We start from the raw sequence: 9,335 nt of genomic DNA, 5'->3' as shown, positions 1-9,335 counted from the left end.
CCCCTCTCCTTCCTGTGCAGTTTGAAACCTGGCTCCATAATACTGTCCTGTGTATGACTGACATGATGACAAGCTGTGATCTTTTACTAGACATAGCTTGCATAGGGTTATTAAAACCTTGAATGTTGGGCTGGAGAGATGGCTCAGCGGTTAAGAGCACTGTCTGTTCTTCCAGAGGTCCTGAGTTCAATTCCCAGCAACCACATGGTGGCTTACCACCCTCTGTAATGGTATCCAGTGCCCTCTTCTGGTGTGTCTGAAGACAGCTACAGTGTACTCATATAAGTAACAGATAAATAAAAGTAAAATTCAAATTAAAAAAAAAAAAAACCTTGAATGTTGGATAAGGGAAGCTTCCCATGTGAGAGAGTTCGTCTCTTTGTAACAGATTGTGAGAAGGGAAGTGGAGCTTCTCCAAGTCTCTATAGGTCTCTCAGGATTTCCTCTCTTTGCTAGCTCAGCTTTCCAGGTTCCTTACCTTGAGGTAAATATAATTTATACAGGTTCGTTCTGTATACTTTTATATTGTCTCACTATAGGAGTCTAAGGGAAGAATTGTCTTTGTGTGGTAATGGGGCTGGAACCCAGAGCCTTACACATGCCAACAAGTACCATTGAGCTTCAGTCCTTAGTCCAGAACGGCAGTTTTCAACCTGTAGACCTCAACCCCTCTGGGGGTCCAATGACCCTTTCCCAGGGGTCATATACCAGATATCCTGCATATCGATATTTACATTGTGATTCATAACAGTAGCAAAATTACAGCTATGAAGTAGCAATGAAAATAATCGTGGGGGGCTGGAGAGATGGCTCAGTGGTTAAGAGCACTGACTGCTCTTCCAGAGGTTCTGAGTTCAAATCCCAGCAGCCACATGGTGGTTCACAGCCATCTGTATTGAGATCTGATGCCCTCTTCTGGTGTGTCTGAAGACAGCTACAGTGTACTTATATACAATAAATAAATAAATAAATAAATAAATAAATAAATAAATCTTAAAAAAAAGAAAATAATCGTGGTTGGTATTAGCACAATGTAAGGAACTGTGTGAAAGAGTTGCAGCATTAGGAAGGTTGAGAACTACTGTTCTCAAAGGTCTCCTATTCTCTAATTGACACAGAGGTATCTTTGCTGTATTTCAATAGCTGCAAGCAGCTCCCCAATGGAGTGGATCTCCATAGAAGATAAATAGAAAGCTTTCTAGCTACCAGTTCGAGTCTCTACATGGATGTCAGTATTTCTCTTAGAATCTCATTCTTGCTTTGTGTGCATATGTATGTTCTGTGTTTATGTGTGTGCACATATGTGTGGGAATATGTGCAGGGGTGTGTGTGTGTGTGTGTGTGTGTTTGTGTGTGTGTGTGTGAATCTAGTCTCAGTTAAGAGATTGTCTAGGTCATATTGACCCATGAGAAAGTCTGCAGGGAATTGTTTTGGTTGTTAATTTTTTAAAAAAAAAATAAGATTTATTTATTTATTTTATATGAGTACACTGTGGTTGTCCTCAGACATACCAGAAGAGGGCATCAGATCCCATTACAGATGGCTGTGAGCCACCATGTGGTTGCTGGGAATTGAACTCAGGACCTCTGGAAGAGCAGTCTGTTCTCTTATCGGCTGAGCCATCTCTCCAGCCCTTTGGTTGTTCGTTGATGTAGGAGTGCCCAGCTCACTGCGGTTAGTACTACTCCCTGAGCAGGTGCTCCTGGGCTATATGAGAAAGCAAACTAAGCTTGAGCGAGCCAGCAAGTAGCGTGGCTTCCTTCCTGGTTTCTGCTTCCAGTTCCTGCTGAGTTCCTGTGCTGAGCGAGTTTCCTCAAGGATCAACCGTGACCTGTGAGCTAAACTGAACCCTTTCCTCCTTTCAGTTGCCTTTGGTCAGAATGTTGTAGCACAGCAGCAGAATGGAAGCTAAAACTTCCTCGGCATCATCCCACTTTTATGTAACATGGACCCAGGAGCTCACTGGTTGACTAGACTGCTTTGGCCAGCAAGCTCTAGGGATCCACCTGCCTCTGCCTCCAGAGTGCTAGGATTAAAGTTTTGAGCCACTACCGCCTGCTAAAACACTGACTTTTTGTTTGCTCTTTTTCTTGTTCTTTTTTGTTCAAAGAGTCCCACTGAGCATCCTAAATAGGCCTGGAACTCACAATTTTATCGCCTTCACCTTCTGCATACTGTACTTATGGTGCGCCCTCCACCTATATCAGTTCTGAACTTTGTGATGACTTAAGGTGAGATTCGTGGCTGAGGCAGAAAACCGGCAAAGTCAATGCCTGCCTTGCCTACAAGTGAGTTCCACGCAGACTAGGTAGCCTACTGAGAACAGGTCTCAAAAGGGGTTGGCTCTACTTAACCTATATTATACAATGTGATGCTACTGGTATTTTTTTTAAAGATTATTTATTTATTTATTTTATGTATATCACCTCTATATACATCTATTACCTATATGCCAGAAGAGGGCATTGGATCCCATTATAGATGATTGTGAGCCACCGTGTAGTTGCTGGGAATTGAACTCAGGACCTCTGGAAGAGCAGCCAATGAGTGCCTTTAACTGATGAGCCATTTCTCCAGCCCATTATTGGTATATTTTAAGATAAACTATTGCAATCTAATGGCCTCATTTTTTTTTTTTGAGAAAAGACTTCATTCTATAACTCTGATTGACCTGGAACTCCCTTTGTAGAAAGGCTAGTCTGTGACTGACACCATTCAGTTTGTGTACAGAAGGAAAAAAATACCACCTGTTGTAGTGGTTCACTTGTAATCAACACTTCTGAGGTAGAAACAGGAGGATCAGCCTGGGCTACAGGAAACCTGTTCTCAAACAAACAAACAAACAAACAAACAAACAAGCATAGCTATAGTGGCTTGCTCCTGAGAGTGGCTAAGCACAAATCTTAGAGATGCAAGCTTACCATCTCATCCCAGTAAATAGATACTCTTTCCTGTCTGATGGGGCTTTTGTACTTTGGAGCAAGAATGAGGACTGGGGGGAAGAACTGCTTAACCTGTAAAGTGCCAGCCTGGTCTATAGAGTCAGTTCCCGGACAGTCAGCGATAAACAGAGAAACGGTCTCAAAACACCAAAAACAAAAACAAAACAAAAATTTTAATCAATGTTTTGATTTTTATGTGAATATTGTGATAAACTTTACCTATAGCTGATTCTTTTGGAATATTAATAAAGAAATGAGTTGGGCATGATGGTGTATACCTATAATCCCAATGATCTGGAGATTGAGGCAGAATGATTTTTACAAGGTAGAGGCCAGCTGGGGCTAGAGAGTAGGCTCTTAAAAAAAAAATCCAGTTGTAATGTCTCCTGCTTATAATCCCAGCACGTGGGAGGTAGAGACAGGATGATTACTACAGACCGAAGGCCATCTGGTCTACTTGTCCAGTCCCTGGCCAGTCAGGAGCAATAGCAAGACTCACACCTAACAACCCAAGGAAATGGGGCTGGAGGTACAGCTCACTGGTAGAGCATTGGGATCCCCAGTACCATAAAGCAAGAACGGAACGCCTACTGTGTGACTTGGCCACCTCTAAGAAACGGCTCGAGTAATACAAACACCAGGAGATGTTGTTTTAAAAACTGAAATCTAAACGTTTGATTTTTTTAAAGATTTATTTATTTACTTAATGTATTTATATAAATACATTATAAAATATTTATATAAGCACACTGTAGCTGTCTTCAGACACACCCAACCCCATTACAGATGGTTGTGAGCCACCATGTGGTTGCTGGGAATTGAACTCAGGACCTCAGGAAGAGCAATTGATGCTCTTAACCGCTGAGCCATCTCTCCAGCCCTCTATACGTGTGATTCTTTTGAAATGCAGTTTCAGGAGCCAGATGCTGTGATGGAAGCCTGCTCACTCAAACTAAAGGTGTGAACCGCCGCCGTAACACTTTAGAAAGGAGAAACCAACTAGCTTGGAGAGATCTTCCTGTCTCTGCTGGCATTAAAGGCCTGGGCTCTCACCCCGTCTTGTTCAAATAGTTTATCTTGGCTCCAAATTGCTCCAAACCTTAGAGACTTAGAAAACAAGTTTGAAATGTAGTAACCCTTTGGATTTACTTAAAACATTTTAAATCTCTTACCTGGGCTTTTAATACTAAACAACAACAAACCCCTTTTTATTTAAGAAGAAAACTCAAGGTTGGGGATTTGGCTCAGTGGTTAGAGCGCTTACCTAGGAAGCGCAAGGCCCTGGGTTCGGTCTCCAGCTCGGGGAAAAAAGAACCAAAAAAAAAAAAAAAAAAAAAAAAAAAAGAAAACTCAAAAAGCTTATTATATCCAACAGGTTTGTCAGTTAACCATTTTAAAGGTAGAGCACGCGGTACCTTTGAAAGGCCAGCACACAATATGTCCTGGCAACCTGGACAGTCTGTGGCTGTTCTTGATAAGACCTATTAGTATTTTTCTCAGAAGCATTATTTATTTTGCTTTTTGTTTCCTGAGATTGGAGGAATGTTCATCTGTTTGTTTTTTTTTTTTTTTTTTTTTTTTTTACTGCTGCAACAAATCACATCCCCATGAATTCATGGCTATATTAGTCACGTATAGCTTTAATTTTTCCTATTTGTCCTTCTGGCCCCATAAAACAGACCCATCTTGCACATTGCTTTACCTGAGCTAAAGTTCCAATTCCTAGAAGCTGAATGTTTACCTCCTAAAGAGGACAATCTGCATGCCAAGATTTTGGTGAAATTACTGTTATATCTGCTCCTATGTCTACTAAACCTTCAATTTGAATGCCATTTAATTGCATTTTCAGTTTTGGTCTCTGATCATTTATAGAAGTTTGCCCAAACACTTGTTTTCTGGTCTTTCCTGAATTTTTTGTTTTATCTATTTAAGTTGTCTGGACTTTAATTATACCCAGAGCAGTGTTTTTGTTTTGTTTTGTTTTGTTTTCTTTTTTTCGGAGCTGGGGACCGAACCCAGGACCTTGCGCTTGCTAGGCAAGCGCTCTACCACTGAGCTAAATCCCCAGCCCCTAAGGCTTGTATCTTATCAATACACTTTTCATATTTTTCTTCCTCCTGTATCTTTAAATGTTTTTTCTTTGAGCAGGTACAGAAAGCCACTATGGCTACTAAGAATAAAGCATAGGGACTGGAGAGATGGCTCAGCAGTTAAGAGCACTGACTGTTCTCCCAGAGGTCCTGAGTTCAATTCCCAGCAACCACATGGTGGCTCACAACCATCTGTAATGAGGATCCATTGCCCTCTTTGATGTGTCAGAAAACAGTGACAGTGTACTCACATGTATAAAATAAATAACTCTTTTTTTTTTCCACATGGAGAGGTTTAATGAGAGAAGAAGAGGAGAGGAGAGGAAAGGCCGGCCATGGGCATGTGGTGGGGAAGGGGGGAATGGGGAGAGAAGGGACAGGGACAAAGAGGGCACAAGAGCAGAGAAGAGTAAGGGCAAGAGCAAAATAAATAACTCAGAAAAAAAAAAGAATTAAGTATAAATTACCTGAATGATAATAATTGTCATTTGTATTAAGCCAATATACCAGTTAAACCATTTAGCTTTTCACTTTCTATTTTCAAGCCATCTAGAGTAGCTCTACACAGGGTCCTGAAGCTTTCTGTACTGGGCTTCCCATCCTTTTTTTTTCTTTCTTTCTTTCTTTTTTTTCTTTTTTTCGGAGCTGGGGACTGAACCCAGGACCTTGTGCTTGCTAGGCAAGTGTTCTACCACTGAGCTAAATCCCCAAACCCTGGGCTTCCCATCCTTAACTCTCTCTCTCTCTCTCTCTCTCTCTCTCTCTCTCTCTCTCTCTCTCTCTCTCTCTCTTTTTAGATTTATTTATTTCATGTATATGAATATGCTGTTCAGACGCATTGGAAGATCTCATTACAGATGGTTGTGAGCCACCATGTGGTTGCTGGAATTTGAACTCAGGACCTCTGGAAGAGCAATTAGTGCTCTTAACCACTGAGCCATCTCTCCAGCCCCCCTTAACTCTCTCTTGAGGACTTCCCAGATAGCTTACCAACTGATGGCTTCTCAGTTTGTCCTCAGCTGGAGTGATCTCTCTGTTCGTGGGCTCTTGTCACAAGTTGGGATGCCAAAATTTTGGGTTTTTTTGTTTGTTTGTTTGTTTGTTTCTTTTCTATTTTTCAGAGCTGGGGACCGAACCCAGGGCCTTACGCCTGATAGGCAAGCGCTCTACCACTGAGCTAAATCTCCAACCCCAGAATTTAGTTTTTTAAAACAACATTTTTGGGGTTGGGGATTTAGCTTAGAGCGCTTGCCTAGCAAGCGCAAGGCCCTGGGTTTGGTCAGCTCCGAAAAAAAAAAAAGAAAAAAAAAACTAAATTCTAAATGCAGGCACTGTTGTAAAAGCCTGGTAGCTCAGAGAGGCAGAGAAATCACCCAGCTGACCTTCCTTCTCCACCAACATCCCAGAAGGGAAAAAAACCTGTTCTCCTTGTTCACACTGCCTTACACACCCTTCTACTAGAAGCCCCTCCTTTCCATGGCTATGTTCACTCCCTGAGCACTTGGTGCACTTCTTGACCTAGGGTTGACTTTACTTAGCTCTTGGATTAAAGGTATGTGCTTTGTACTTGTGTGCGCTTACAGTACACGGAAAGCTCTAGGATTAAAGGCTGAGCCATGCCACCATTAGGAACAGTTCACAATCTCCAGGTTCACCATATGATCAAACGCCCTGCAACGCACCTCTTGCTCTCTAGGATGGGCAGCTCCTTAAAGTCTCAGCTCTGTGCTGGCAAGATGGGTCATTAGGTAACAGTTCTTGCCCACTCACCCCAAACTTAGACATTCAGACATACAAACAATACATTAAAAATAATTTAAGGGGTCGGGGATTCAGCTCAGTGGTAGAGCGCTTGCCTAGCAAGCACAAGGCCCTGGGTTCGGTCCCCAGCTCCGAAAAAAAGAAAAAAAAATAATTTAAAGCTTCTGCATTCTGTTTCATGTGGGCTGGTGATTTTCACAGACCCAGTATATCTCTCCATAAAGTTAAGGTAACTGGAGCTGGGGCAAGTGCAATTAGATGTTCTGTTCTTCCTCAAGATTTCTATTCTTTCATTTTTTTTTCCCAGTGGTTTCAGAACTTGAGGTGCTGTAAGGGTGTGGCTAAGTGTGTGCTTGGGCTGTTCTCAGACTTTTGTAGCTATCGTTTGGGGCAAATCTTTAATGGTTTGGCATCTTTTTGCTGCTGCTGCTGCTGCTGCTGTTGTTGTTGTTGCTGTTGCTTTTTGAGGCAGGGTTTCTCTGAGTAGCCTTGGCTGTCTTGGAACTCATTTTGTAGACTAGGCTGCCCTCCAGCTCACAGACATCCACCCCAGTGCTGGGATTAAAGGTGTTTGCCACTACTGCCTGGCATGGCACAGCAGCTATAGTATCCTGAACCTCATATAAGTTAGTCAAGTATTCTAGCCCTGGGGTTGGGGATTTAGCTCAGTGGTAGAGTGCTTGCCTAGCAAGCGCAAGGTCCTGGATTCGGTCCCCAGCTCTGAAAAAAAGAAAAAAGAAAAAAGAAAAAGAAAAAGAAAAAGAAAAAGAAAAAGTATTCGAGCCCTGAGCTACAACCACAGCTCACTTCCCCGGGATTTAAAAAAAAGGATGTTATGTGTTTGCTTGTTTGTTTGTTTGCTTATTTATTTCTTGTTGTTGCTGTTTTGAGACAGAGCCTTATTATAATAGCTCTGGCTGTCCTAAACTATGTGTTGGTGCCTAAACTATGTGGGTGTTAGAGTCACCCACAAACTACACAAACACCCATCTTGTCAGACAGGGATGGTTTATTGAACACATACCCTAAAACTATGGGGCCATAGCTCAGGATTTGGGGGCTGAGGCTACGACCCCAAACATCTATCAGGGACAACTTATAAAGGGAAAAACCTCAATGAGTTCATATGCGGGTGTAGGAAGTGCTGCTCAGTGGTGGGCTCTGACTATTTTGGCTAGCTAGACAGAATAGTTCTAACTGACTTATATTTTGATCGGCCCCAAGTTAAGCTTATGGTTGTCGAATTTCTTAAGAGTAACGAATCCCAGAACATATAGAATGTAACGGGGTGTGTGGTTGGCATGACCCTGCTCTGAGTCAAGTTATTTTTCTGTGTCCATGACTGGCAGGCATATTACAGCAACAATATGAAATAGCTGGCAGGCATGGAACAAAATGGCTACAGCTATGCTGGGGGCTGGGGATTAAGGGGGACATGCCCAACACCTATGTAGATCAGGTTAACTTCAAATTCAGAGATCCACCTGCTTCTACCTCCCAGTGCTAGAATCAAAGGTGTGTGCTACCACACCCAGCCTAAAACATTTAAGATGTTTTATTTATTTTTTTAAAAGATTTATTTATTTATTTTATATGAGTACACTGTCACTGTCTTCAGATACACCAGAAGAGAGAATTGGATCCGTTACAGATGGTTGTGAGTCACCATGTGTTTGTTGGAAATTGAACCCAGGACCTCTGGAAGAGCAGTCGGTGCTCTTAACCACTGAGCAATCCCTCCAGCCCCTTAAGATGTTTTATATGTATGGGTATGTATATGCCATGTGTGGGCAGGTACTATTGGATATTAGAAAAGGGTGTGTTCAGGTGCTATTGGAGGCCAGAAGAGGGCTGTCAGACCCAGACCTGGAGTTGTAGGCTGTTGTGAGTCACCTCATATGTGTACTGGGAACTGAACAGGGTTCTCTGGAAGAGCAGAAAGTGCTGTTAACCACCAATCCACCTCAGAAACCCACATTTTATTGCATTCATTTCTGAGATCCAGAGGGGGAGAGGGAGGGAGCAAGGGAAAAGGAAGAGAGTTGGTTCAGATGCATGCTCAGAAGCCAGGACACAACTTGAGGGAGTCAGTTTTCTCCTTCCACTTTGTGGGACTAGAGGGTTGAACTCAGATCGTCAGATTTGGCAGCAAGTGCCCTTGCCCACTGAGCCATGTCGTTCACCATTCTTCCCTGAGATTTTGAAGGTTTTCCTTTCTTCCTTTATTGCTCTGTAGCACTGGTAAGGCACCCTGTTTTCCTGTTCTGCTGGAAAAATTATCCCATAGTCTTAACGTATCATTCACCATCTGATTCTCTCCTGATTTATTGTCTCTCAGTTTTTACATTTGATTGACTCCTTACTTTGAGCACTGCCTGAGCCTGTGACTGATAACAGCAGTCAGGGCTTTATGAGCTTAATCAGAACTCTGTTGATCAATGCTAAAACTCTGAACTTTTGAAATCTTAGTACAACAATAGTGTAGACGGAGAAAGGAATCTGAAACATTCTCTTAAAAAAAAAAAAAAAGACAGGGTTGGG

Source organism: Rattus norvegicus, chromosome 8 (genome assembly GCF_021556685.1).
Source record: "Rattus norvegicus strain SHRSP/BbbUtx chromosome 8, alternate assembly SHRSP_T2T, whole genome shotgun sequence".
Classification (NCBI taxonomy): domain Eukaryota; kingdom Metazoa; phylum Chordata; class Mammalia; order Rodentia; family Muridae; genus Rattus; species Rattus norvegicus.
The sequence above is the reverse complement of the archived record's forward strand: the minus strand, read 5'-3'. Positions refer to the sequence as shown.